This window comes from Chelonia mydas, chromosome 2 (assembly GCF_015237465.2).
Source record: "Chelonia mydas isolate rCheMyd1 chromosome 2, rCheMyd1.pri.v2, whole genome shotgun sequence".
NCBI lineage: Eukaryota > Metazoa > Chordata > Testudines > Cheloniidae > Chelonia > Chelonia mydas.
In genome coordinates this window covers 103,953,359-103,980,709 of record NC_057850.1, presented here as the reverse complement: position 1 = coordinate 103,980,709, position 27,351 = coordinate 103,953,359, and the positions used below count along the sequence as shown (strand labels likewise).

Sequence of the window (27,351 nt, the reverse complement as noted above, 5' to 3'; positions counted from 1 at the left end):
AATGTTAGCTCCTTACAGCTTCACATCTCTTCTCCTGTTTTAACCAAGGATTCTACACAGCCTCCTTTCTCATAAGATGTGGATCTATATGTATACTTGCAGGCTCAAAATTGTATGAAGGGAAGCAAGCCTCATTCAGGCCTTAGTGTCTTTTGCTCTTTCCACCACCCTACAAGATTAATTTGTTCAGTTTCATAAAACAATAACCAGTTCTAAAATTTTACTACCTGATTGGAATTTAAATGATCACGGGTAACCCTATTTAAAATGTATTGCCTCAAAGCATGAGGCAGAGAGGAAGTCAGGATTGATAGCCAGCTGGCCTCAGGCGTCAGGGTCTACTCCCACTAGGCCCCCTCTCCAGTATTATGTGATTGCATGATAAATTTTAGGCCATTTAATCTTTATGGAAAAAAATCTTACAAATATTGTGAAGAGTACTGTACTAGTGTGGTTACCCTTGCAAAATTAAAAAAGATTAATTGACCTGTGGGAAAGAGATGGATTACCATTGATTACCATGTACATGTATTTGAGATGATAGATGAATGCAGTCACAACATTGATCTTTGCAAATTAGCCTGACTTTAGTCATCTATGATTTGTCTTTAGGCTTTCTACCATTAGTGGTTATCCATAAACAATCCTACATGGTTAACTGAATCCCATGGTTTTATCTAAAGCATAATCGATATAGCGATGGTTCATGCAGAGTTTGAATGCCATTCTGCAGAAACATACCATGTCTTTTCCTGTGGGGTGAAGTTTTCTTAATGTAACATTTTATTTAGAAATTATGAATTTCAATTTAATACATATATAGATTAAAAAGTAACAATACCTTCACCAGAGTTAAAGATTTGCATAATCAGAGACTTGCTCTGGGCCTGATTCTGACCTTGTGACATACTCACAGACTGAAAAAAACTCATGGAATTAAGGTAAACTTTATTGAATTATGGAATTAGGGTTCATACCTTTGGGATCCATTCCATTAAAAATGCAATTGTGTATGTGTTATTATATGTACTTTCTCTGGTAGGACAGGGATACTTCCTCCATTATCAGCCTTTTGAAGTCACCCCGTTGAGAGTCATAGCAGTTACTTGTTCAATAACTGGATTGAAATAGTTCAAACTGGATTTTCTAGGGGCCAACAGACAGAGAAAGGATTTTTGGGTAAATAGAGTGATTTTCAATGGACCCAAAGCCACCACATGGACTGGACTCCTGGCCAAGAGAAGGCCACAATCCTTAGAGTAGGGTTAGAAGGTGCTAGTTCTGAGCTGAGTCCGTGATGAACTTGTAAGTGCAAAAGAAACCCTGTGGGTGGAGTGTTGAAGGACTGCTCCCGTCAGAGCCCATATTAAAGGTGGGGTGATGTCACCTAAAGAATAAAGTAGGCTTGCACAAGAAGTGCTGTATGGTACCTTATGGAAAATTATGATAGTTTAAAATTTGTTTGCATCCTAATTCAAGATGAAAAAGTCAAAATATCAAAATTTTTAATGGAATATAACATTTTAAAAAATGGTCTAGAAATGTCAAAATGTCATTGACATTTAGGGTCAGAGCATAATGTTTTGACATTCCCAAATCAAAATGTTTCTTTTGTTTAACCAAACTCAAGTGTTTATTTTTGGCTTGGTTCATCCTTAATCTGTGTTCCCTTGTGCTGCTGCGGTGCTGCATGGGAGTTGCAGTTTGTATACCTCATGCTCCCATTCTTCTCTATCTGTTGGGATGCCCACCCAGACTACATCTCCCATGATGCTCAGGGTCATGTGACTCCCATAAGGCACCACATCAGTTCAGTTAGAGGAGAGGCTGCAGCGCATCCTGGAAAATTCAAAGGATATTTTCCTATGAAAATTTTTGATTTTGCAGAAACTGCAAAATGGATGGAAAATTCCTGAGCATCCATGCCCATTCTAGATCTTTGTGAAGGAGTTAGACTTAGAGAAATGTCTAATTGGGTGTGAACTTACTAGATATGTCTACACTGAGATAAAAAAAGACCTGGAGCACCAAGTCTCAGAGCCCGGGTCGGCTGACTTGTCTGCAGGGCTAAAAAGTACATTGTGGACATTTAGGCTTGGGCTGCTCCCTGGGCTCTTTGATCCCACAATGGGGGAGGGTCTCAGAGCCCAAGCCCCAGCCTGAGCCCGAATGTCTATTCTGCAGTGTTATATCCCTGCAGTCTGAGCCCTGAGATCCCGAGTCAGCTGCACCAGGCCAGCTGCGGTTATCACGGTGTAGATGGCCCCAGTGTAGATGGACATTCAGCAGTCCATGCAGGATCTGAATTTCTGTTTTAGTCTTTGCTCGAATTGTAGAGTCATTGTTTTGACCAGTTTCTCTGCTCAGAAGGCAATTTTAGTTGTTTGAAACTGACACCTGTCTTCCACTTTAAAGTTGTTTCTTTCTGTTTCCGAAGCCTCCAGAACTGCCCCTGCTGTTCATCAGCAATGCTTCTCCTATCATGGTATCAATAATAATGCTTTTATTCCTGAGAGAACTTCTAACATCTGTAATGTCGTGCAGTGAACTACTTCTGGCACTGAACATATTTTGGAAAGTAATCTTAAGAAGCCGTATCTGCCAAGTGGCTTATTGAAAGTGCAAATCTTGAAGCTTTGTGTCCAGGGAATCTGCCAAAACTCTGCCAGTGCACCCAATTTACCGAAGAATTTGGCTTCTTCCATCTCAGCAAACATTTCATTCCTCATGGGCAAAGTGGAAATGTTCCTTTTTATTGTTCTTGTTCAGCTTCTAGGGATTAATTCAAAGTCTGTGCCCACCCGCTTTCTTCTATACAATTACCATGCAGGGAACCCAGTCTGTTGGCTCTTCTATTCTATGAATGATACCATCTGTTAAGTTTTGCAGCTCTTCCTTCTGGTTTTTGTTTTTATACTCGAGGAAAGTTTTGGGTAGCATGCACAACAGGCACTGTGTTCTTCCATTACTAAATCTTGTATATCACCAGGAGACACTCCTTTTCTGTGAACACATCTTTAAACATTGCAATTAAGCCCATACAAACCTCGTGCAAGATTGATACTAGAGTTGTTATTTTGACTGTCTAAGGCAAACATCCTTCTGACTAGGCCAAGTATCTCACTTGGGCATACACTCACTACTGCTTGCTTTCCACAATGAATTGTCACTAATTCTTGCTTTATGGTATTTGCCTATGTACATCTATTCATTGCAACTGTCCTAACACTAGAGTGCATTCCTCACCACAGGATTTCAGTCTTTAGACTTACACTTTTTCACTTTCTGTTATTACATTCCCTTGTGCCCCTGTGTCCATTTTGCATTTCACACGTAGGCCATTTATGCATATTTTTAGGCAGGCATTCTTTAGAGTTTGCATCTTTTCTTTGCTTTCATAATAATACCTAGCTCTTACATAGCGTTTTTCATCCATAGATCTCAAAGTGCTTAACAAAGGAGGTCTGTATCTTCATCCCTATTTTGCAGATGGAGAACCTGAGGGAAGTGATTTGCCCAAGGTCACCCAGCAAAGCAATGGTAGATCTAGGAATTAAACCCAGGTCTCCTAAGTCCCCACCCAGGATCCTATCCACTAGCCCGTATTATCATTATCAAGAGTGTTTAACCTTCACTTGAGCAATCCTTGGAATTCTGCCTTTTACCCATGCTTTTTTCTGCTTTGTCTGCAGATTTTGTGTGGATCAGTTGGCCCTATTACAGTCACAGTGTGGATTCCTGAATGCTAGACATTTTCTTCACTCATGCCTGGTGCCACATGACTGATATCTTTCCTTATGTGGCATGCTTTTCCCCCACCCCCACCCCCCACCCCCGCCCTCTTTGCTTGTTTATATTCCACACACTGTATCCTCATTCATAAAACTATGGGGTCTATAGGCATGCGCTCTGTGACACATGAATACTGATGCTTCCTACATCAGATACAATGTCCCCAAATAGCATTTCATGTACCTTTTATTATTTTTTTTCACCCAAGATTATATGGGCTTTCATGAAGGGGTCTTAATATTCCATAGAATTAAAGAGCCAGACATATGATTATGTTTGTGGCAAACTCCTCTATTGTTTCTCCTTCCTTTGGGATCCTCATCCCCTACTTTGTTGTCCTTCCACTGCCAGCTCCACTCTCTCGGCAATCCACACTCCCCTCCCTCATTCCCCTCTCCTTTCTCCTGTCCCACTTCTTTCTCCTAATAACTAGGGCTGGTCAAAATGTATCCATCAAAACTATTTAACAGACATTTGGATTTTTGACTAAATTAAGTATTTCTTGAGAAGTGGGGTTTTCAATGGAAATGTATCACTTTTCACGGAAAAAAATGAACAATTTTGATTTGGAAATGCTGCCTCAATACTCTATTCTGCTTTATGGACCAGAGTTTCCAGCTTGACTATATCTCCCATTTTGCACCCTGGCTGGGGACTCCCAGGATGCAATGGCAGCTCAGCAAGAGGATGGACCGTGGTGCATCATGGCAGATATATCTGGCTAGGGAGCCCAGCCCATAGAGGAGAACGGGGACATGAATCACCCAAATGACAACTGCCAGGAGACACTGCAGTGGCATTTCCAAATGGAAGTTTTTAATCATCCACTGAAGATTTTGGGGTTTAATTTTTCACTGAAAATTCAGTTTTGCCCTGAAAAAACCCTAACATTTTCCAAATAGCTCCACTAATAACTCGTCCTCTCATGCCTTTCTCTCACCCAACCTCAGCCCCCACAAACCACTTTGAAAACTCACTCCACAAACAAAGCAACAAAAGGAGAAAACAAATTTAAAAATGGAATTAGCACGCATCACACTGCTTGCATGTTGCAGCCCTTTGTCTCACCCTTTGGTTCTCTTCTCTCTCAGTTGATAAACTCTTTGGGCAGGACAGCAGGTATCTCTTACTGAATGTTCAGAACCCCTGTGCTGGTGAGAACCTCAAGATACTATTGTAATAAAAACAATTCGAAATGATAATGGATGCACCCCTGGAATGGGGCGCACAGACTCTGCTGGGAATTTTATAATGTTGTAATTGTAAATTAGAATAGTTTTAGGGTGATGGGTATGTCAGCATTCATCAGCCTCCCATGATATTATGTAGACATATTGCTGCAGCCAAGAGAAATATGTAAGAATTCATTTACAGACAGCATATTGTGCTTTTAGGGTGATTTAAAACTAGAGTCAGAAGGGCCAGGGAGATGCCAATGGGAGGGTCAGATTCTGTTTTTTGTTTGTTGAGTTATGACTAGTCAGCATGTTAAGTAAGCTTATTAGTCAACCGATATTATTGATTTGTATATGCCAACAACTGTGCTGAGGCATTTGCCTAGGTGTGTAATTATTTAATGTGTAAAATAATATCATGCTGCCTGGAATTTAATTTCCTATGTGTACTCTCAGGTAGGTTTAGCATACCCCACGTAAAGCTGAAAACAGGCACGTCAGTATCACAATTACAAAGTCAGTGCAGATTAAATTACACAGTTTTCAAAGACAATGCACAACAAAAAAAGCTATCCAATATACAAACCTGAACCTGACCATGGCAGCTCTAACTACAAAATCTAAATAGGTCTCAGTAAATTGGTTCCTCTCATCAATGCTGGGAAGCGCAGTATCACTGGTGCCTCCAGGGTACAGGTTTATTTCATTATCTACATGCAGCATACAGTATCTATGTATCTAAGTACTGAGGACTGTGCAGTTATCACACTGGTGCTCAGTTTCTTTTGTTTAGAAGGCATGTGGTACCGTTGGTGAAGACAGATTGGAGGCATATGAATTACTCTTCTGTATTTTGTAGAAATGGAATATATGACTCAGATGACTTTTTGTCAAATGGTTCTTTATCCTTGAATTCTGTATGGTGTTTGCAACGTGAATTTTTGTATGTGTGCTGGATACATGGTGGTTGGTTTTTCAGAGGGAATTTATTGCTTATCTCAGAGATAGGCTTATCACTGAGGGACGGTGTGTGATTTACATGCTTGGGCAGCCAGTGCATGCTTTTTAATATGTCAAAACTACTAGGCCCGCAATTTTGTGCTGTGCCACGTTTTAGTTATTCCTGCTAATCCCATTTCTGTTGCATACAGTGAGTAGGAGTTATCATCCTTACATATAATTTGTAGGGCTGTCAAATGATGAAAAAAATTAATTGCGATTAATCACATTTTAATCGCACTGTTAAACAATAATGGAATTCCATTTATTTAAATATTTTTGGTGTTGGGGGAAGAGTGAGTGAGTGAGTGTGTGTGTTGTTGGAGGGGAAAGTGAGTGTGTGAGTGTGTGTGTGTGTGTTGGGGAAAGAGTGTACGTGTGTGTGTGCTTGTGTTGGGGGAGCACTGTCTCTTTAAGCAGAGCACTGAGGAGCCTGAATGCTTTTTCAGCTAGCAGCAGCAGCTGTCGGCAGCACTCACACCTTAGCCAGCAGCAGACAGGTTCCCCCTGGTTCCCAACCCCAGATCAGTGGTGACCGACATGGGTGGGAGAAGCAGGACACCTTGACATCAGCCCCCCGCGCCTCTACTCTGCATAGCAGACAGGAGTGGCTCCATGAGGGGGGCAGCAGAGGAGGTGGGTGGAGCAGGGCAGTGGGAGGAGGGGCACTCCTGCCCCAGGGGCATGCAGTGGCACCCCCCTGAGCACAGCACCCTAGAGTGTGATTAATGCTCGTTTTAAAAAAACATGTCAATTTGTTTTGAGTTAATCGCGTGCGTTAACTGCGATTAATTGACAGCCCTGATCATTTGTATTGCAGTAGTATCCAAAGGCCCTAATCAGTATTGCAGCTCCAGTGTGCTAGGTGCTGTGCAAACACACAAGAAGACATGGTCCCTGAGTCAAAGATTTTACAATCTAATTTGTGTCTGCCCCGGTAGAATGGAACATCTAATTATGAAGAATGAACTCAAAGTCCACTCTGCTGCCATTCTGCCTGTTGCACATTTGGTTTCTCAGTATTCATGGACAGTACCTTATTCTCAGTAGTTACGTAGATTGTAAACTCTGTGGCAGGGACCATCTTTTAATCACGTGTATATAGTGTTTAGCACAATGGGGCCTCAATCCCGCATAATAACAATAGAGACCCTACTAATATATACTCTGGGTGGCAGAAGTTTGTTTAATGCAAAGTTTGTTCTTTTAAGTGTTACTTATAAAGTTATTTCTTTTGTTTTTAGAGGAACGTGGTGCAGCTTCCAGTAACCTTTTCTCTGTGTTTACAGTCAAGATTTGCTGTGTGATTTTGTTGGAAATGACCACTCCCAGCAGCCCCTAATAGCTGACTTTCTCTTCCTTCTAAATGCTCCAGGCTGAGCATCAGGGAGGCTAATGAGGCCCAGCTGCTTCCAAACTCTGTACGTTAACTTTTACTTCCTCAACCTGGAGCCTCACTCTCACTCGGCCGCACTCAAACTCAAAGACTTTAAGGCTAGAAGGGACCAACATGATCATCTAGTCTGACCTCCTGCGAAATGCAGGCCACAGAACCTCACCCACCCACTCCTTGATCTCTGGCTGAGTTACTAAAGTCCTCACATCATGATTTAAAGATGTCAAGTTACAAACAATCCACCATTAACTTTAGTTTAAACCTGCAAGTGAACTGTGCCCATGCTGCAGCAGAAGGCAAAAAAACCCCAGGGTTTCTGCCAATCTCACCCAGGGGAAAATTCCTTTCAGAATCAAAATATGGTGGTCAGTTGGATCCTGAGCATTTCAGCAAGACCCAACAGCCAGACACCAGGAAAGAATTCTCTGTAGTAACTCATAGCCCTTCCCACCTAGTGTCCCATTACCAGCCATTGGGGATATTTGCTACTAGCAATCACAGAGCATCTATATACCATTGTAGGAAGTCTCATCATACAATCTCCTTCATAAACTTATCAAGCTCAGTCTTGAAGCCAGTTAGGTTTTTTGCCCCCACTGCTCCTCGTGGAAGGCTGTTCCAGAACTTCATTCCTCTGATGGTTAGAAACCTTTATCTAATTTCAAGTCTAAACTTTTTGATGGCCAGTTTATATCCATTTGTTCTTGTGCCCACAAGCTCTCCCTCCCTGGTGTTTCTCCCTCTGATGTGTTTATAGAGAGTAATCATATCTCCCCTCAGCCTTTGTTGGGTTAAGCTAAACAAGCCAAGCTCTTTGAGTCTCCTATCATAAGGTAGGTTTTCCATTCCTTTGATCATCCTAGTAGCCCTTCTCTGCGCCTGTTCCAATATGAATTCATCTTTCTTAAACATGGGAGACCAGACTTCACATAGTATTTCAGAGGAGGTCTCACCAGTGCCTTGTATAAAGGCCCGAAAACATCCCTGTCTTTACTAGAAATACCTCACTTGACTGCAGGACTGCATTAGCCTTTTTCATGGCTGCATCGCATTGGTGGGTCATAGTCATCCTGTGATGAACCAATATACCCAAGTCTTTCTCCTCCTCTGTCACTTCCAACTGATAATTCCCCAGTTCATAGCAAAAAATCTTGTTGCTAATCCCTAAATATATTACCTTGCACTTTGCACCATTAAATTTCATCTAATTTCTATTACTCCAGTTTACAAGGTCATCCAGATCTTCTTGTATGATATTCCAGTCCTCTTCCATACTGGTAATAACTCCCAACTTTGTATCATCCACAAATTTTATTAGCACGCTCCCACTTTTTGTGCCAAGGTCATTAATAAAACTATTAAAATAAGATTAGTCCCGAGACTGATTCCTGAGGAACTCTGCTAGTAACCTCCCTCTAGACTGAGAGTTCACCTTTCAGTATGACCCGTTTTAGTCGCCCCTTTAACCAGTTCCTTATCCACCTTTCAGTTCTCATATTAATCTCCATCTTCTCCAATTTAGCTAATAATTTCCCATTCCAATTGGTGGAATTGTACCAGGTGCCTACTAAAATCCTGATAGATTTCCTTTGTCTAATTTCCTTTGTCTAAAAAATCATTTATTTTATCAAATGGATGGAGATTATCTGGTCTCCTGGATTAGGTCCCATTAAACTGTTTGAGTTTGACTTCCACCTTGGATGTGGTAAATTCTACTTCTGTATCCTCATTTCCATTAGCCACCCTGCCACTACCCCTAAGCTCCTGTTATTATAAAATGAGGCAAAGCATTTGTTTAGGCGTTGGGCCTGGTCTAGATTATCTTTAATCGCCACCTCAATTTCAGTGTTTAGCAGTCCCACTATTTCATTCATTGTTTTCTTTTAATTTATATGGCTATAGAACTTTTTACAATTGCTTTTAATTTCCCTTGCAAGGTCTAACTCTGCTTGCCTTTTGGCAGTTCTCACTTTTTCCCTGCACTTTCTGTCCTCCAGAAGGTAGCTTTCCTTGCTGATCCATCCCATCTTCCATTTCTTATAGGCTTTTTGCTTTCACGTAATTACCTGTTTGAGATGCTTGCTTATCCAGCTTGGTCTGCAACCCCTCCCTACGATTTTTTCCCCCTTCCTTGGGATGCAGGCTTCGGATAGTTTCTGCAACTTTCACTTAAAGTAATTCCAAGCCTCCTCCACATTCAGATCCGTGAGTTCTTCAGTCCAGTCCACTTCCCTAACTAATTCCCTTCATTTTTTAAAGTCTGCCCTTTTAAAATCAAGAACCTTAGTTGCAAACCTATTTTGGTTTGTCCTTCATTGTAGTTTAAACTGAATTAGCTCATGATCACTCGAACCAAGCTTCTCCCATACAACCAGTTCTTCTATGAGGTCCTCACCACTCACCAATACTAAATGTAAAATGGCACCACCTCTTGTTGGTTTATTGACTATTTGGTTAATAAATCTGTCAGCTATCACATCCAGGAAAAATTGAGCCCTACTATTAGTAGTAGCGCTTGTCCTCCAATCTATATCTGAGAAGTAAAAGTCTCTCATAATCACACAATTCCCAGTGGTACTTATTTCATTAAAAATACTAAAGAGGTCTCTGTCCATATCCAAATGGGATCCTGGGGGACAGTAGTACACCCCAAGCACTATCCCACGGGAGTCCATGGTAGCCTTCTTCCCCAAAGTGATTTTGACCCAAACAGACTCTGTTTAGTCCATTCCATCACTTCTAATTTCTTTACAGTCTACCTCATTATTAACATATAATGCTGCTCCACCACCTTTACCTTTATTTCTGTCTTTCCTGAACAGCACACACCTTTCAATACCTGTACTTCAGTCGCAACTACTATTCCACCATGTTTCTGTTTCCCTATAATACCTGGTTTCACTTCTTGCACCAGTATTTCTAGTTCCACCATTTTGTTCCTTGCATTGGTGTACTGATTTCTTAGTTGTTTCTGTTTGACTCCTCCCAGATTCCTCACCTGATTAGGTAGTCATTCTGCTACCAGTACTGCGTACCCAACTGTTAGTACCAACACCAATGAAGCTTTCTCCTTACTGCTTAGCACTGCTGATGAGCAATATGCCCTGTCACAACATCCCATAAAATTACAGAACAGGATTGAAGCACACTGAACTGAGATTTCAGTGTGGTTGCATTTTGAACCTGAACTCTAGCTCTGGTTCTTCCTTGTAATTGAATCCTAATCCTAATTTGGGCCCAGACACTAGTTGGTTAGCCGGTGTCTATTTTTTTTTTTTTGGACGTATAAATATTCTCTTTATTATGCAAGTCTAGCCAGTGATGAGCTGCCAAAATCTTAACAACGGGTTCCCTCCTCACCCCACGTGGGGGTCGTTGCCCACCCCCGCCCCCCGGGACTCCTGCACCATCCAACCCCCTCGCATTCCTTGATGCAGAGCTTTACCATGTGACTGGGTTTGATAACTGAAAACAGAGTTAGTACAATGGAAATGCTCACACGCTTTTGCAACAAATAAACCCTGACCTGAATTTTTGTCTGCCATTCCCTCATTCTTAGTTAGCAGTAATGAAACCATTTCAGGTACATCCTGAATTGCTGTAAGCTCTTGTAACACCTTATAAAAACATACTCCCAAATCTAAGCCTCCACAGAAATCTCACTGTAGTTGTTGCTGGTTTTAACATGTGTATTTGAGAGATTGTTTATTGATCCAAACAGCTACCTTTGGTCCTTTACTTGGTTAAGACACAGTGCAAGCTAGTGTAGCACAAATTCTATACAGTTGTTACAGTACAGTAAGTTACTTAGATTTTGGCACCACGCACTCTACTACCAAAAAACAATGCATTGCCAGAAGGGTAAAATCAAAGCTAAAAGACAGTGAGAGGTCCCAGGTCTTTAGAGATTCTCTGTAGGATACTGACAAGAAGATGGATAATACAACAGTGGTTTTAGACAGCCCCAAAATTAGAGTTATTCCTCACATACAGGAAGAGAGGAACCCAAAATGACTAAGTCTCCAATGTTCTGTCAATGAATGGGTGTGTATATTAGATAAAGCCAGGGACCAGCCAATCTTCCCCCATAGCACAATCCCATTCCCTTCACTGGTCAACTCTGTAGGATATTATTGATCCCATTCTATCTCCTCCTGACCATAGACCTGGGGCAAGGCCTATTTCCTTCCCTTTTTCAATGAGACTCCTTTCCAGCTAAGCTCCTCATACGTTTACATTCCCAAGAATTAGCTACTCTTTCTGTGAGTGAATCCTCAAAAAAAAAAAATACACAACAGCAACAGAACAGATCTCAGTGCCTTTAATTATGTTTTCACTTGCTCTGCAAAATCACCAGGCAAAATAGAGCTCTTCAGACACAAGATTAATGCAATAACTGACAGACCCTGATTTATCGCTAGGGCACAACAAATAAAGTGCAGGGTTATTAGGTACACATCTGTTTACCAAAAAACATAGGCTGATCTGCAGGGAGAAAGTCCAGTACAACCATTGCTCTTTTAAAATATTTATACTTGTCCTATAGTCACTTATGAACCTCTGCTGTGGTTAATTGGAGGCACTTAGTCCTACTGCTGGCCTCTCACTGTGATAAATATTTAATCACAGAGGAAAGTGCTCCTTTGCAAGAGGAGACATCAGTCACTGGCTCTTGAAAATGGAACAAAGGGCGCTGTTACCTAGAAGGAGCCTTGCACTCTATAGTCCAGAAGTCAAGAAAGGTCCACCTAATTACTTCTGCTGTGAAACAGCAGTCTCTGTGACTTTGACATTTATTCCTTCCAGTCTGTGTAAAAATTAATTGAATACAAAGCTATAGCCCGCTCTTGGTAGTTTATCACCCAATTTTGTAGTAGATGCATGGTGCTTCACTAAGAGGCCAGTAACAGTTTAATTGGTTTTTAAGTTTGAACTATATTCAGCCCCTCCATGCTTAGAAGCAAGTATCAGCCACAGCTCACTAACCAACATCCTCCTAAGAAATCTCACTACAGGCCATGCTTATATCTCCATGTAAAGTTGCTTAAGACAGGATAAAGCGTCTCATCATCAGCCAATGTACCTATGGCATGTATGAGTGCTATATTTCCTTATTAAACAAAATGCTTGACTAAACCAAACAGGCAGTGGAGAAGTTGATGACAATGCATTTTTCTAACATAAAGAACATACTTCTAACCAAGTTGCACATAGGTCAAACCAAAGCAGAATGAGCTTTAGAGTACCATAGCGAAGAATAACTCCCGGAACAAATGTGCATTGGGGGACTGTTATCAAGAAAGTAAGGTAGTGATAAATATTTAATCACAGAGGGAAGTGCTCCTTTGAAAGAGCAGACATCAGTCACTGGAACAAATGATGCTGTTACCTAGAAGGAGCCTTTCATTCTATGGTCCAGAAGTCAAGAAAAGTCTAATTACCTCTGCTATAATACTTTATTTATTACCCTGTTCCACTTTTTTAAAATAACATTTATTAATATGCATCTTAATTTGAACTGCAGGTTGACTGCTAATCAAGTTATTTATATAATGTTAATTAACTAAAAATACATACTTTCCTGATCAACTCTTGAAGTGCTTACGCTGGACAACTGGCTCTCATGTCGAGGGTAGTGACCCATTTAAGACAATAAAAGAATATTGATATTTAATCCCTTGCCTGTTTTTATACTGAATAGTACTGTAATTCATTCAGTTTGAAACAAACTTAAAATATATTCCCCTAATTTTAATGTTCAGAGTTTGGTTCCCATTATAATTGATGGGCCAGACTCTGCTGTTAGGTACAATGCTACAGTACGCTACAGTAACATCCTAGCATTTAGTGGAGTAATTCTGGATTTACAACAGCATAACTGGGATCAGAATTTGACTGACCAATTTAAGTTCCCTTTTTTATCTGTTGCAGTGCCCTAATTTTACATGAAGTCTGTTCCAGGAAATCATATTAATGTATTTCCATTGTTTCCTTTTTGCAGCTAAAATGCATCTGCATGTATTACTAATATGTGTGTATGTCTCTATATAAAATAAATAAAATGTGGGCAAGAAAAAATGATGGGGAAAGGATCTTTTATTGCTAAGAGTGTTTCACAAGGAAAACACAATATATATTGCAACGAAAGTGAAGTGAGTATTTCTGAACTACCCCTCATCTGTACCTTCACTCTCAGGAAATACATTTAGATCCTTAATCCAGGACTGATAGATATGCATTATTTAGTGCAGAAGAATTTTGAAAACACTGAGGGGATATAGTAGCAGACATCAATAACAATGTGGTTCTTTGCTCTGCTCCAGTGGGCTACTAGAAAATGCCCAGGAGCTGCAAACTCAGGATAATCCCACAACCCATCCCTCTTTAAGTAGAAAAACTGCCAATGCCACACACATCCTTTTTTCCTCAATTTACATCTATGTTATACAGAAGAACATAAAACCCCACAGATTTTCAACATGAAAACCTCATAAACAAAGGCAGCTTTGTGGCTGGGGGGATGGGGGTGGAGAATGATGAAGAATCCGTAGGCCACACAAAATCACATACACTTCTCATTTTCAGATAGCGGTAAGTTGCAGTTTGTGGTCTTCAGCAACAGAAGATGGAAATTTCACTAAATTGATTTGTGCTTAATGCTCTGGACAGAATGGATTTGGGATACTGCTAGCAAAAGGGCAGAGTTCGCACTGTAATACTATGCACTTAAATCACTGCTGTGATGCAGGCTATCATTTCCATTATTGACTAGTAAAAACTACTCAGTCCTATAGGACAATGATACAGATCCCTAGCTTGTAGTCAAATGTACCGCTCGCTTCTCAGTTTCAAAGATGGAATTTCAAAACTGGGTTCTAGTTGCCCCAGAAAGATATGTGGCAATTCAGAACAAAATTACAAATCATATAGACAGATGAATTAAGTATGTAACTGCCCTGGTAGCAAACTGATGCAGAGATAAGCCAGAGACACAAAGTTCAGATCCAGATATGAACTGACCGAAAAGGTAAAGATATTCAAATCTGGAGTTCCAGTTCAGCAAGTTAGAGAAGGGGTCAGATATGTGAAGTTCACATCTGGGTCTAAACTTAGAGAAAGTTGAAAAGGCTTGGCTATGGGGTTTTGGTTCACGCCTGTCTTGACAGAATTTACACATTTTTATTTCTGAGTAGTATTACTGCAGTAGTGCCTAGGAGCCCCAGTCATGGACCAGGACCACATTGTGCTAGGTGCTGTACAAACACAGAACAAACAAAAATGTTGCGTTACTAAAGGATAATTATTACGCACCATCAATAAATTATTCAGATTTACCTCTGTATTTTGAGTTCATTTAAATCCTTTTTAGCTCAGTGCAATGCCAGCTCCAAAGTAAAAATGGCTCTTCAACTTTTTAAGGTTGAAGGTCACTGCCGTGGATGCTGCTTGAACATGGGCAGAGACCAGCTTGCATACTGGGTGATGCTGTGTTCTACAGAACACTTAACCACAGGCCAACTTCTTTACCAGCGAGGCAACGCCATACCATTCACTGCACTGAACTCATTTTATGGAGGTGTGAGTGCATGCACATACGCACCCGCGTGCGCGCACACACACACACACACGGCTCCTTCTTACCTGCTAGGAAATGCCATGTCCCATGCTGTGTAGAATTAGCAATACTATAGATGTGTGGGAGGACATCTGCACAGACCTTCTTACCTGTTGAGCGATGCTGTGTTCTCCAGAGCAATGATTTCACAGATCTCAACTTTGGCAAATCAGCATCTCAGCATCATTAGCACTGGTATGAAGAACTATCGGGTACTGAAATTTTCAGTGTGACTGGACACATTATCATTCCATTGCAGATGTTCCCTGGGTTAGTGAGAGTTTCATTACCGACACATGTCAATAAAGACCATGTTTTACAGTTAATGGCTACAGACATTTTTTCCTTAATTTTTTTAGGAAATTTAATGGTTAAGAGAGAAATGTTAGTCTGTCAGTCCTAGACATTCACCCATAAAGCAAGTCTCTGTCCATAAAGCAAGTGAAGTGTGGTCAGAAGCAGTTGAAACTTCCCCTTTATGTCCCACGCCAATATGACCACAGATCATCTCAAGATGTCAGAAGGTATTTCATTCAATATTTAATCAATATTATTATTATTATTATTAATGTTACCGTAGTGCCTAGGTACCAGAGTCAGGATCAGGACCCCATTGTGCTAGGTGCAGTACAAACCCGTCGGCTGAAAATGCAAACAAGGGTGCCACTTAGGGCATGTTTCCTTGTAAAACCACTGCTTCTGTCACTGATACTTTCATTTTGCAGATGTACCTGTTAGCATTCAGCTTGGCAGGAGAATTTCTTCGCACAACCACAGATTGCACTAGTGCTCAGCCTGGCTCGTCAGACTGAACATTGGAGTCCATGTTTTGGAACCAGTTGGTGATCTTTGATATTGCGACATACTAAAAATGATGGTATCACCCAACAAGATGCATTATCATGCAGAGTGTACCATTGAGCTAGAAGAGGATATCTGATTGAAACACAAATTTCCAAGTGTAGTGCGGTGTTCACCCACTTCCTGGTCTGGAAAGGGTTACAGCCAGCCCTGGGAGACGGCTGGAGCTGCTCTCTAAAAGTTAGGCTGATTGGGGAAGAAGCCACAGCTGGGCCATGCCCCAATCAGACCTCAGCTGGCCCTGATAAAAGGGCTATGAGCCAGGAGCTAGACAGGACTCTCCCTCTAGCTTCAGAGGGAGAAGGACTAGCTGCCTGGGAGCTGAGGGTGCAGGCAACCAAGCAGGGCTGCGGAAAGGTGAGAGGAACAGGGGAGCTCTGGCCTGGCAACTTCCCAGGCTGCAGGCCTTGTCAAAGGCCAAACCAGGTACTAGGGTTGCAGAGGCTGCGGCCCAGAGGATAGGCAAAGGCAGCAGGTCTAAACCCCCCCACTTTGCCAGTGATGAATGGCTTGTACACTGCAGTCTGCCCCAGTGAGTGGGGGCTAGATGGTGACTAGCAGTAGCCTTAGACTGAGGTGAGGTGTGGTTAGAGGTTTGGGGGTTCCCCTGGGTGGGGAGACTCAGAGAGAGGGTGTATTGCCAGAGGGCAGCACCCAAGATAAAGGAGCACTGGGGTCTGGGAGGGACACGGTGGCCTGAGGCAAGTGGGACAACAGCCTGTAGAGGGCACTCTGGAGGCTGGAGAGCTAATTCCCAGGACAACCAGCGGGAGGTGCTGCACAGGTGAGTCTCACATAGCTACACCAAGTAAATCCCAGGACCACAGACAAGAATCCTGCACGCTCCATACATTAAATAAGTCTGTTTTCACCACCCAGAACAGGTTCCCACACTCTATAAATCTATATCCTAGGTTTGAGACCTCTTTAGGGTAGGTGATTAGTGAATCAAGGAGGGGGAAAATAGTTTCCACAGTAACTGAGGTTCTTCAAGATTGCTTATATGGATCCACACTCTTGGATACACGTACACTTCTGATGCATGATCTCAGTCTTCCAGAAAGCACTGTCCTTTGGAACCTCTCACCTCTCCCCCTTGCATAGGATTTTCAGGACACGAGAAGAGGAGAGGTCTCCACAGCCTTTAAATTCCTTCCACTAATTCAGCAATCATTTAATCCAAGACTCTGAGGAAGCGTGGAAGGTGGGTGGGGAGTTTGGATCTTTATAGGCAAACATCATAGAGGACTGCTGTTCCTGTGGTAGCTATTTTCTTTCGAGAATTGCCTACATGGATTCCTCACTCTTGAGATATTAGCAAGCCATCCAGCAACCTATGAGGTGTGGCTCCGAGGGGTATTAGTTAGAAATTACCACCAGACTGCCAAAATTAGGCATCAGGTCTGAAAGTCAAGGTGAGTGCTCAGTGCTGTATGTGTAATAATGTATAGAAATCAAAAGAGCAACCTTGTGTATTTTATTTATAATGATGCCATACAGCCTGGCCTCTGGGCTACAGAATAGTGAAGAGCCCATGGCTTTCTTCGGGATCACACTCAGCTCTAGATGTATAGATGAAGCAAGATGTCCCAACAATTCCAGGGAGGCTTTCATGCCATCAGAAATATTTGAAGCGGAACAGGAGTCCGCAGACATACCCAGTGAAGACAACAAAGGAAGTGTTTCTAACTCATCAGCCACATCAAACTCAGACTCCCATAATACTTAGCCTTCACACTCGACACCAGCTGTGGAGAAGCCAACCTTGCCACCATAGGATGGGAGTCCAGAAGTACTGCACAGTTTCAGAGGAGTTAAGAGGCAGAATAGATGCTGATCAAGAATATGTGTAGTCTGACCTGTAGAGCCAGGGGTAAAAGGCCTGGCTGAATTTGGGCACTAACAAAACCCCAGCATGAGCCCGAGCTTCATTCTTGATGGCAGTGAGACCATCACTGGGGCCCATGAGGTCTAACATCTCCCAGAAGAAGTTACAATGTCAAAGCCTGGAGAGAAGTAAAAAGGAACACTGCTAGACTGAAAAAGAGACAGAATCAGCCTTGTTTATGTCAATAAGGGTATGATTGGTATTAATTCCCCAGAGGATCAGAGGCATTGTCAGCAGCTGCTGATGCTGAAGCCTTCACAGACCTGGCCACTGAGGTATCTTCCACATTCGCCACCCACAGCTCCTTAAAGATGCTGGAGAAAGATAGCACACAAGTCATAAAGTATCTGGCCAACTGATACCTTCAGAAGCAGATCTGAACAAGCTTTCTGATGCTCTGACACATATATCCCTTGTTATCGATTTCCTTGACAGTGAGTGTGTTCGTGTCAGGTACCTGGCAACTACATCACCTCCTTTTGCTCTGGTGCAGTCTGAAGTGACATCACCTTTGGCCCAGAATCATCTGACACACAGCCCATGGACAAAGGGCACTGACACCTAGTTGGCGGCTCAATATGGATATTACCGGATGTCTGGCACCAGAATCAATCAACCCAGGGGAAACCAGGATGCTGCTGGTCCACTTAACCAATCTGATAAGTAGTTCTTTGGAGTGGTGAAGCCCCTCAGCAGTGATGATGCTGGATGCTCGAAAGCAGACTCACACAACTGGGCCTGAAGAGCATCCCACATCAATAGAAAATTGAGGTGGTCCTCCCACTCTTCATGGGTTTGGGTGGAGGGAGAAAATATATGGCCTAATAAAACTATCATTAGAAAAAAGAGGGGAAGTAGCCTCAGAGGCCTTTTCCTCGGACAATCCCTACAACAGTTTAGACACCAAAGAACAATTCCAGGTTTTAAATTACAAAAACTGACCAACTATCCGATTGATGAACTCTAAACGGAATTAGTCCCCATAGGCTGACAAGAAGAAAAAATTCCCATGGTAGTGTCAAGGACTGAGTGAACTCCAAGCTCACTGCACCTTGGATGGTTAAAAGAACTGAACGGTGGTTAGGGTCACCAACCTTTTGTACCCTCAGAACCTCCCATGAGGGGGATTAGCCCCAACATACACTGCTTTGTACAAATTCAAGCTCACATGCTTATCCTAGGAGGGTGGACTCATAAAGACAACCCTCAAAGGCAATCTTCATTATTCCTGGGTTTGAGAATCCCCAAATTATTATTCAGTGATCCACCACCCGAAATTTTTTTTAAAAAATTGCACACCCAAGTATGAGGTTAAGAAGCCAAAATCAACTAACGAAAACTATCCCTGGGAAGAAAAAAGGCAAAAAGTAGAGAAAATGCAAAACAATTTTTTAAACATGACAGCATAATAGCAACAGACTAATATTTCCACCTCCAAAGGTTGTCCCGCTCAGAGGAAAAAGGTGAATCATTTTGAACATTTTAATAAAAATAATGGAGCTATTAAACAATTTAGCAGCACTCTAAAAAGCAAGTATTTTTTTCTCTTCATAACCACTATGCAACTTCCCCAAGCCTTAGCATCACAACTTCATAGAGTTCTAGCCAAAAGGAAAAAGAAGACAAAGAAATGATGTGTTTCTGGCACCTATGACTCCTTAACACCTATTCAAAGTGGAAGAAAGCAAGCTTTGAAAATGTTTTAGAAATGCACAGATGGAAAACGTTCTTGACAGAAGCCTAGATATAACAGGCAGCTTTACTGCAGGTATTGGAAAGCCTTTATGCACTGTGTGAAAACAGTTTTGTGTTTTGATGCTTTCCCACAAAACCAAAACAGAAATCTTTTTGAAACTTCACCTTCAAAAGTGACTAGATGATGATAAAACCCCATCTCCAGTCTTAACATTAATTGTAAACATGCTAAGTATTACTCGTAATAAACAATTACCAGTGCAGAGCAAAGCCAGTTTACACAAAGCTTTGCAGGGAGTGCCTAGAAGAGATTACAGTCAAAGGCAGATCAGACAAACAAACACCAGACACAGGGTAACAGTTCAAGTGAATGGGAGTGAGAGTCTGTGGAGAAATTACTGGAAGGAGACTAATGTATAGAGGTTTCCTGGAAGGAATAGGTCTTAAGGAGAGATTCAATTTGTAAAGAAAACAATGAATGAAGCGGTGATGGCTATTACCTGGGCTGACACCTGCAAATTCCAGAGCAAAAAGCATGAGTTTATAAACTGAACTAAAGAGACAGGCTCCATAGTTTTATTTATTTTTTTTTCTTGACAGGAGCTTAGGTGGGAAGGCTGTGATGGTACAGAGGCAGAAATGGCAATGACTCAAGGAACAGAAGAAACAATGAAGATAGCTGGATGTGGAAGCTGTGGGGGTGTACATTTTCCTAGAGTGGGTATCCGAAAAGAGCTTCATTTGTACAAAGTGCCAGCTGATAGAGCTGATGGATAAGACAATCCAAGGTTGGGAGATGCAGGTAGAAACTATGGTTGTATTTTGAAGGGGATTTGAGCAGATGATGGAGGGAAGGTGAGGAGGCTGAAGGGAAAACTCAAGACTCAGAGATGCAAGCTGGACTGGAGAACTATGAGGGTAGACTGCTGAGTGAGGAAAGTGGCCTATAGAAACATGTGACTACAAGAACCAGGCAGAGAAAAATACCAGCTAATGAAGGAGAAATAGAGCTCAGGAACATGTTTCCTGAGTAGGAAAACAAAGGGCGCATCTGGCAGTAACAGAGGGTGGGACGGCAAAGAAGACAAGAAGCGAGGCCAGTCCTACAAGAGGAGAGGAAGAGTCAATGGAAGTAGCCAGAGTTCGGAGCACCAGTAGGATAGGGGATGAGTCACAGAAGATTGCAAGTGAGAACAAAAGACAAGAGGACTTGCAGCCAGAAGGAAGGAACAGGAGGCAGGCCGGAGAAAGACACCAACACCAAGAAGAGGCAGAGGTATGTGACTGGGGACTCCCTAATAAGAACAGACAGGCCTGTCACCAGAGCTGATCCAGAGAACAGAAGGATGTGCTGTCTGCTGAGAGGTAAGATACAGGATGTGGAGCCTGAGGCTGAAGAGCATCTGAATGGGAGCATGAAAGAATCCACGGGTTGTTCTTCACATGGGAACAAATGATACTGATATGTTCCAGTGAGAATCTAGCAAAGGAGACTATGCCAGGCTGAGGAAGATGGTTAAAGAAATGGAGGCTCAGATCTTCAGTGGGATTCTACTTGTCCCTAGAGGGGGAAAGTGAAGATGAGACAAGTGGTGCTATAAGGAGGGCTTTGGAATATTCGAACACAGGGAGGCATTCATGGACAGAGGACTGTTCTCATGGGATGGACTCCACCTGAGGAGGGAAGGAAATAGACTCCTGCTATTGTCACAGGAAATTGTCACAATTGCTTACAAGAGTTTTAAACTAAGAATTCAAGGGACACAGTTGGGAGATGTTCATGTAATCTTCACGCTTGATTCTAATATTGAGTGAGAAAAATCAAGAAAGAGGATATAGCAATGGAGAAAGAAACAGCAGAGGTAGGAGAACAGACATCGAGAGCAAAGACAGTGCCAATAACAATGAAGCAAACAGGTAGGCGATACTGGCAGTAGAATGACTGTACCTAATTTGGTGAGGGATCTGGACAAAGTGAAGCAGAAACAACTAAGATGTCTGTACACCAAGGCAAGGAGCCTGGGTAACAAAACAGAAGAACTAGACACATGGTGAAATAGAAGTCATGACTGGAATACAGATACTGAAGAGTATGTGCTATTCAAGAAAGACAGAAATAAAGGTAAAGGTGGTGGAGTCGTATTGTAGATTATGAAGAACTCATAAGTGATGAAATGGATAAAACAGAGTCTGTTTCTGTCAGTCACTTTGGGGAAGAAAGCTACTGGAAGCTCTCCTGGGATAGTGCTTGGGGTGTGCTACTGTCCCCCAGGATCCAATCTGGATATGGACAGAGACCTCTTTCATATTTTTAATGGAAAAAAAACCTACTGGGAATTACATGAAAATGGGAGAATTTAGCGTCTCAGATATAGATTGGAGGACAAGTGCTACTAATGATAGTAGGATCCAGATTTTCCTGGATGTGATAGCTGACAGATTTACTCATCAAATACTTGCCAAACCTACAAGAGGTAAAGCCATTTTAGATTTGGTATTGGTGAGTGGTGAGGACCTCATAGAAGAACTGGTTGTACGGGAGAAGCTTGGCTCAAGCGATCATGAGCTAATTCAGTTTAAACTACAATGAAGGATAAACCAAAATAGGTTTGCAACTAAGGTTCTTGATTTTAAAAGGACAAACTTTAAAAAATGAAGGGAATTTAGTTAGGGAAGTTGACTGGACTGAAGAACTCACGGATCTGAATGTGGATGTTGGAATTACTTTAAGTGAACGTTGCAGAAACTATCCAAAGCCTGCGTCCCAAGGAAGGGGGGAAAAATCGCAGAGAAGGGTTGCAGACCAAGCTAGATAAGCAAGCATCTCAAACAGGTGATTACATGAAAGCAAAAAGCCTACAAGAAATGGAAGATGGGATGGATCAGCAAGGAAAGCTACCTTCTGGATTAGGGGATTGGATTATTAAAAATAATTAGGGGACTGGAACACATGACTTATGAGGAGAGGCTGAGGGAACTGGGGATGTTTAGTCTTCAGAAGAGAAGAATGAGGGGGGATTTGATAGCTGCTTTCAACTACCTGAAAGGGGGTTCCAAAGAGGATGGCTCTAGACTATTCTCAGTGGTAGCAGATGACAGAACAAGGAGTAATGGTCTCAAGTTGCAGTGGGGGAGATTTAGGTTGGATGTTAGCAAAAACTTTTTCACTATGAGGGTAGTGAAACACTGAATGCGTTACCTAGGGAGGTGGTGGAATCTCCTTCCCTAGAAGTTCTTAAGGTCAGGCTTGACAAAGCCCTGGCTGGGATGATTTAGTTGTGGATTGGCCCTGCTTTGAGCAGGGGGTTGGACTAGATGACCTCCTGAGGTCCCTTCCAACCCTGATATTCTATGGAGGACAGAAAGTGCAGGGAAAAAAGTGAGAACTGCCAGAAGGCAAGCAGAGTTAGACCTTGCAAGGGAAATTAAAAGCAATAGTAAAAAGTTCTATAGCCATATAAATTAAAAGAAAACAAGGAATGAAAAAGTGGGACCGCTAAACACTGAAGATAAGGTGGAGATTAAAGATAATCTAGGCTAGGCCCAACACCTAAATGAATACTTTGCCTAAAGTTTTTAATAAGGATAATGAGATGCTTAGGAGTAGTGACAGGATGGGTAATGGAAATGAGGATACAGAAGTAGAAATTACTACATCCAAGGTGGAAATCAAACTCAAACTGCTTATTGGGACCAAATCGGGGTGGGCGAGGGAGGGGAAAGGGGCAGATAATCTCCAGCTAAGAGTATTAATGGAATTGGTGCATGAAATTGCAAGCCCAGTAGCAAGAACTTTTAATGAATCTGTAAACTCAGGGATCATACCCTATGATTGGAGAACTGCCAATATATAACCTTTTTTTTAAAAAGGGGGGAAAAAGTGATCCAGGAAACTACATACCTGTTACTTTGACCTCAACTGTATGCAACATAGGCGCAGACTCCCTGGGTACTCCAGGGCTGGAGCACCCATGGGGAAAAACCAGCAGGTGCTCTGCACCCACCGGCAGCCAAGCTCCCCCCTCCTGGCCTCCTTCCCACCCCCTGCGCACACCACATCGCTGCTCCTCCCCCTCCTTCCTAGCGCTTCCCACCCCCTACCACCTAACAGCTGTTTGGCAGCGCTTAGGACTTTCTGGGAGGGAGGAAGAGGAGTGCAGATGTGGCACACTCAGGGGAGAAGGTGGAGAAGAGGCAGGGTGGGGCGGGGACTTGGGAGAAGGGGGTGGAATGGGGGCAGGGCTTGGGTGAGTTAAGGCGGGGTCAGGCAGGGACTTTGGGGAAGGGGTGGAATAGTGGGTTGGGTGAGGGTGGAGCAGGGGTGGGGCCAGAGGCGGAGTGGGGTCAAGCACCCACCGGGCAGAGGGGAAGTCGGCGCCTATGGTATGCAGTGTCTTGGAACAAATTTTGAAAGAGAAAGTAGTTAAGGACATAGAGGTAAACTACTAACTGGGATAAAATACAACATGGTTTTACAAAAGGGAGATTGTGTAAGACCAACCTGATCTCTTTCTTTGAGAAGACAGCTGATTTTTTAGACAAAGGAAATGCGGTAAATCTAATCTGCCTGGATTTCAGTAAGGCATCTGATAGAATTCCACATGGAAAATATTAGTTAAATTGGAGAAGCTGGGGATTAATATGAGAATTGAAAGGTGGAGAAGAAACTAATTAAAGAGGCAACTACAACAGGTCATATTGAAAGGTGAACTCTCAGCCTGAAGGGAGGTTACTAGTGGAGTTCCTCAGGGATCAGTCTTGGGACCAATCTTATTTGACCTCAAATCTCATTATCATTAATGAGCTTAGTAGAAAAAGTGGTATTACGGTAATAAAATTTGCAGATTATACAAAGTTGGAAGGTATTGCCAATACGAAGGAGGACCAGAATATCATACAAGAATTGGATGACCTTGAAAACTCGAGTAATAGAAATGGGATGAAATGTAATAGCAAAAAGTCATGCACTTAGGGACTAACAACAAGAATTTTTGCTATAAAATGGGGATTTATTAGATGGAAGCAACAGAGGGGGAGAAAGACCTGGTTGTGCTGGTTGATCACAGGATGACTATGAGCTGCCAATGTGATGTGGCCATGAAAAAGGCTAATGCAATCCTAGGATGCATCAGATGAGGTATTTCCAGTAAAGATAGGGAAGTGTTAGTACTATTATACAATGCACTGTTGAGACCTCATCTGGAATATTACATGTGGTTTTGGTCTACCATGTTTATGAAAGATTAATTCAAAGTGGAACAGCTGCAGAGACGGGCTACCAGGATTATCTGAGGAATGGGAAACGTACCTTATGAGAGGAGACTTAAAGAGCTTGGTTTGTTTAACCTAAACAAATAAAGGTTGAGGGGAGATATGATCAGGGAGGAAAAGTAGTTGCTTAAGTTAAGCACCAATGACAAGAATCAATGGCTATAAACTAGCCATCAATAAGTTTAGGCTTCAGATTAGACAAAAGTTTCAAACCATCAGAGGAGTGAAGTGCTGGAACACCTTCGGACAGGAGCAGTTGGGGCAAAAAAACCTAACTGACTTCAAGATTGAGCTTGATAAGTTTATGAAGGGGATGGTATGATGAGACTGCCTACAGTGGCATATGACCCATCTGTAACTGCTAGTAGCAAATATCCCCAAAGGCCAAAGATATGCAACTAAATGGTGAGGGCTCTGAGTTACTACAGATAATTCTTTCTCAGGTGTCTGGCTGGTGGGTCTTGTCAACATGCTTTTGGTTGGGAAGGAATTTTCCTCTGGGTCAGATTGGCAGAGGTGTTAGGATTTTTGAGCCTTCCTCTGCAGCAGGGGTTACAGGACACTTGCAGGTTTAAGAGAGAGTAAATAGTGGATTCTTTGTAACGTCAAGTGTTTAAATCATGATTTGAGGACTTCATTAACTCAGCGGGAGGTTAGGGGTCTATTATAGGAGTGGGTGGACGAGGTTCTGTGGCCTGTAATTTGCAGGAGGTCAGACTACATGATCACAATGGTCTCTTCTGACCTTAAAGTCTATAAGTCTATAATTGTGGGCTTTACAATCCTCTCTGAATCAGGCACAGAGAAGGCATACATATCACCATTATGTTATAAACCATGAAGCTAAGAGTGGGAGAAGGGGACCAAAAGGAGGGGAAATGAGAAATGACAGTGTAGGGAGCATGTAAGAAAGTAGAAGGAAATGAAAGTAAAGAGGTTCATGAGGAGATTGCGAAATGTTTTGACAATGATGATACAGATCTTAATTACAACAAAATAAACCAGACTTTACTTTCTATTATCTTTGTGCCAGATTTTCTATAGTCATCAGTAAGAGCAACTCCAGCTTCAGTTGTGTGCAGAGAGAAGGGGGTGTGGAAAGCCTGAGTTTGAATCAGGGCCGGCTCTACCGTTTTTGCCCCCCCAAGCAATGAAAACTGTCACCGCCGAATTGCCGCCACGGATGGCAAGAGAGAGAGAAGCTGCTGCCGAATTGCCAATGTGGAATGGAGAAGCTGCCACCGAATTGCTGCTGTGGAACGGAGAAGCTGTGGCAGAATTGCCACCGCAGCGGAAACTCTGCCGCCCCTTTCTGACTGCCGCCCCAAGCACCTGCTTGGAACGCTGGTGTCTGGAGCCAGCCCTGGTTTGAATATATAAGCCTGAGTTTGAACTGTGGGCTTATATTGCAGTGTAGACGTACCCTTAGATAGCTGGTAATGGGTTCGATGTTAAAAATCTCATTGTGTAGAATTATTGTATCACTAGATAGAACCGTTGTAGGTAACGTTACCAGTGCTCCTTACTGGCATGTATAGGTAGCTAAATCTTGGAGAAATGATAAATATTGGCGTCTGGAAGAAGCTGGGATCTCTCACCAGGGATCTGTCTAAGGAAGTCAGACTGAGAGAGAAAGACAGAGCCTGAAAATGGAGTTTCCCTACAGCTTGGCTCTGGGCTCTGGACTGACCAGAATAGACTATGCTTCAACCTTCATTCTCTATGCTTCTCTAAGGACTTCCTATGCTGTGTTCCTGTTGACTAATAAACCTGACTGTTTTGACAACGCTGTTTGAGTGTCACTGTAAATACTTGGTGAGGTGCTTGGTAATGCACTTGGTAACCCCTGAACAGTATACAAGTCTCTACCAGGAGTCTATTTCACTTGGACTTGCTGAAGAGAGCTCACGGTGTGAAGAAGGCATGCTTGAACCCAGAGGTACAGTCGCAGCAGGCAGCAAGGCCATGTGGCCTATCCTGAAGAAAGAGTGAGACCCACTGGGGGTCAGGCACATGGAAGGAGTTCCTTCCAAAGCTGGGGGTGTAGCACTGATCCTCTGGATCCATAAGAATGGGGGTGGTAGTGGTGGTTCAATTATTGTTAGAAGCTGTGCATGTCATCAGTAAAATATGATCTTTTCCCAAGTTTGTGACCCAGAATCATTTCTTATATGCACGGGTATTGACTAGAATAAATAAAAACATTATATGGTGCTAAAACATTACTACATATTGTAGGGTTGTTTCCCCTCCATGATCGTAGAAATTATCTGGACCATGTTGGTTCTGAGGAGTCTGGGCTGTAAAGAAGACCTGGTCAGTATTTGGCCCAAGGATTTTTTAAAAGCTTAGATTTGACTAAAGAGTACCCCTTTAAAAGAACACTGTCAAGTTTTATAGGCCCACTTTTTGACCTACTTTTTGTTTTTTTTTAAAACCCCATGTGAATCATGTCAGATGTGATGTCCTAACTTGTGTTATTGTTAAAGACAAATATTTCAATGATCTCAATTCTTTAAAAAATAATAGTAAAACAAATATGCAAACAGCTCAGTAAATCAATTCATATACAATGGAGGGGAGAAAAAAATTCAATGGAGAAACAGGTTTCGGTTTCAGTCTTCTGAAGGTTATTTTTTTTTTTTTTTTAAAATAAACC

At 42.3% G+C, this 27,351-nt stretch overlaps 1 long non-coding RNA gene across 1 annotated transcript; it reads left to right on the top strand.

Moving 5' to 3' along the window:
- The first annotated feature begins 16,111 nt into the window (after positions 1-16,111).
- LOC122464269 lies at positions 16,112-27,145 on the top strand. Its single transcript, XR_006288215.1, has 3 exons — positions 16,112-16,195; positions 20,022-20,138; positions 25,726-27,145. It is a non-coding gene; the product is annotated as an uncharacterized LOC122464269 (long non-coding RNA).
- The last annotated feature ends 206 nt before the right edge of the window (positions 27,146-27,351 follow it).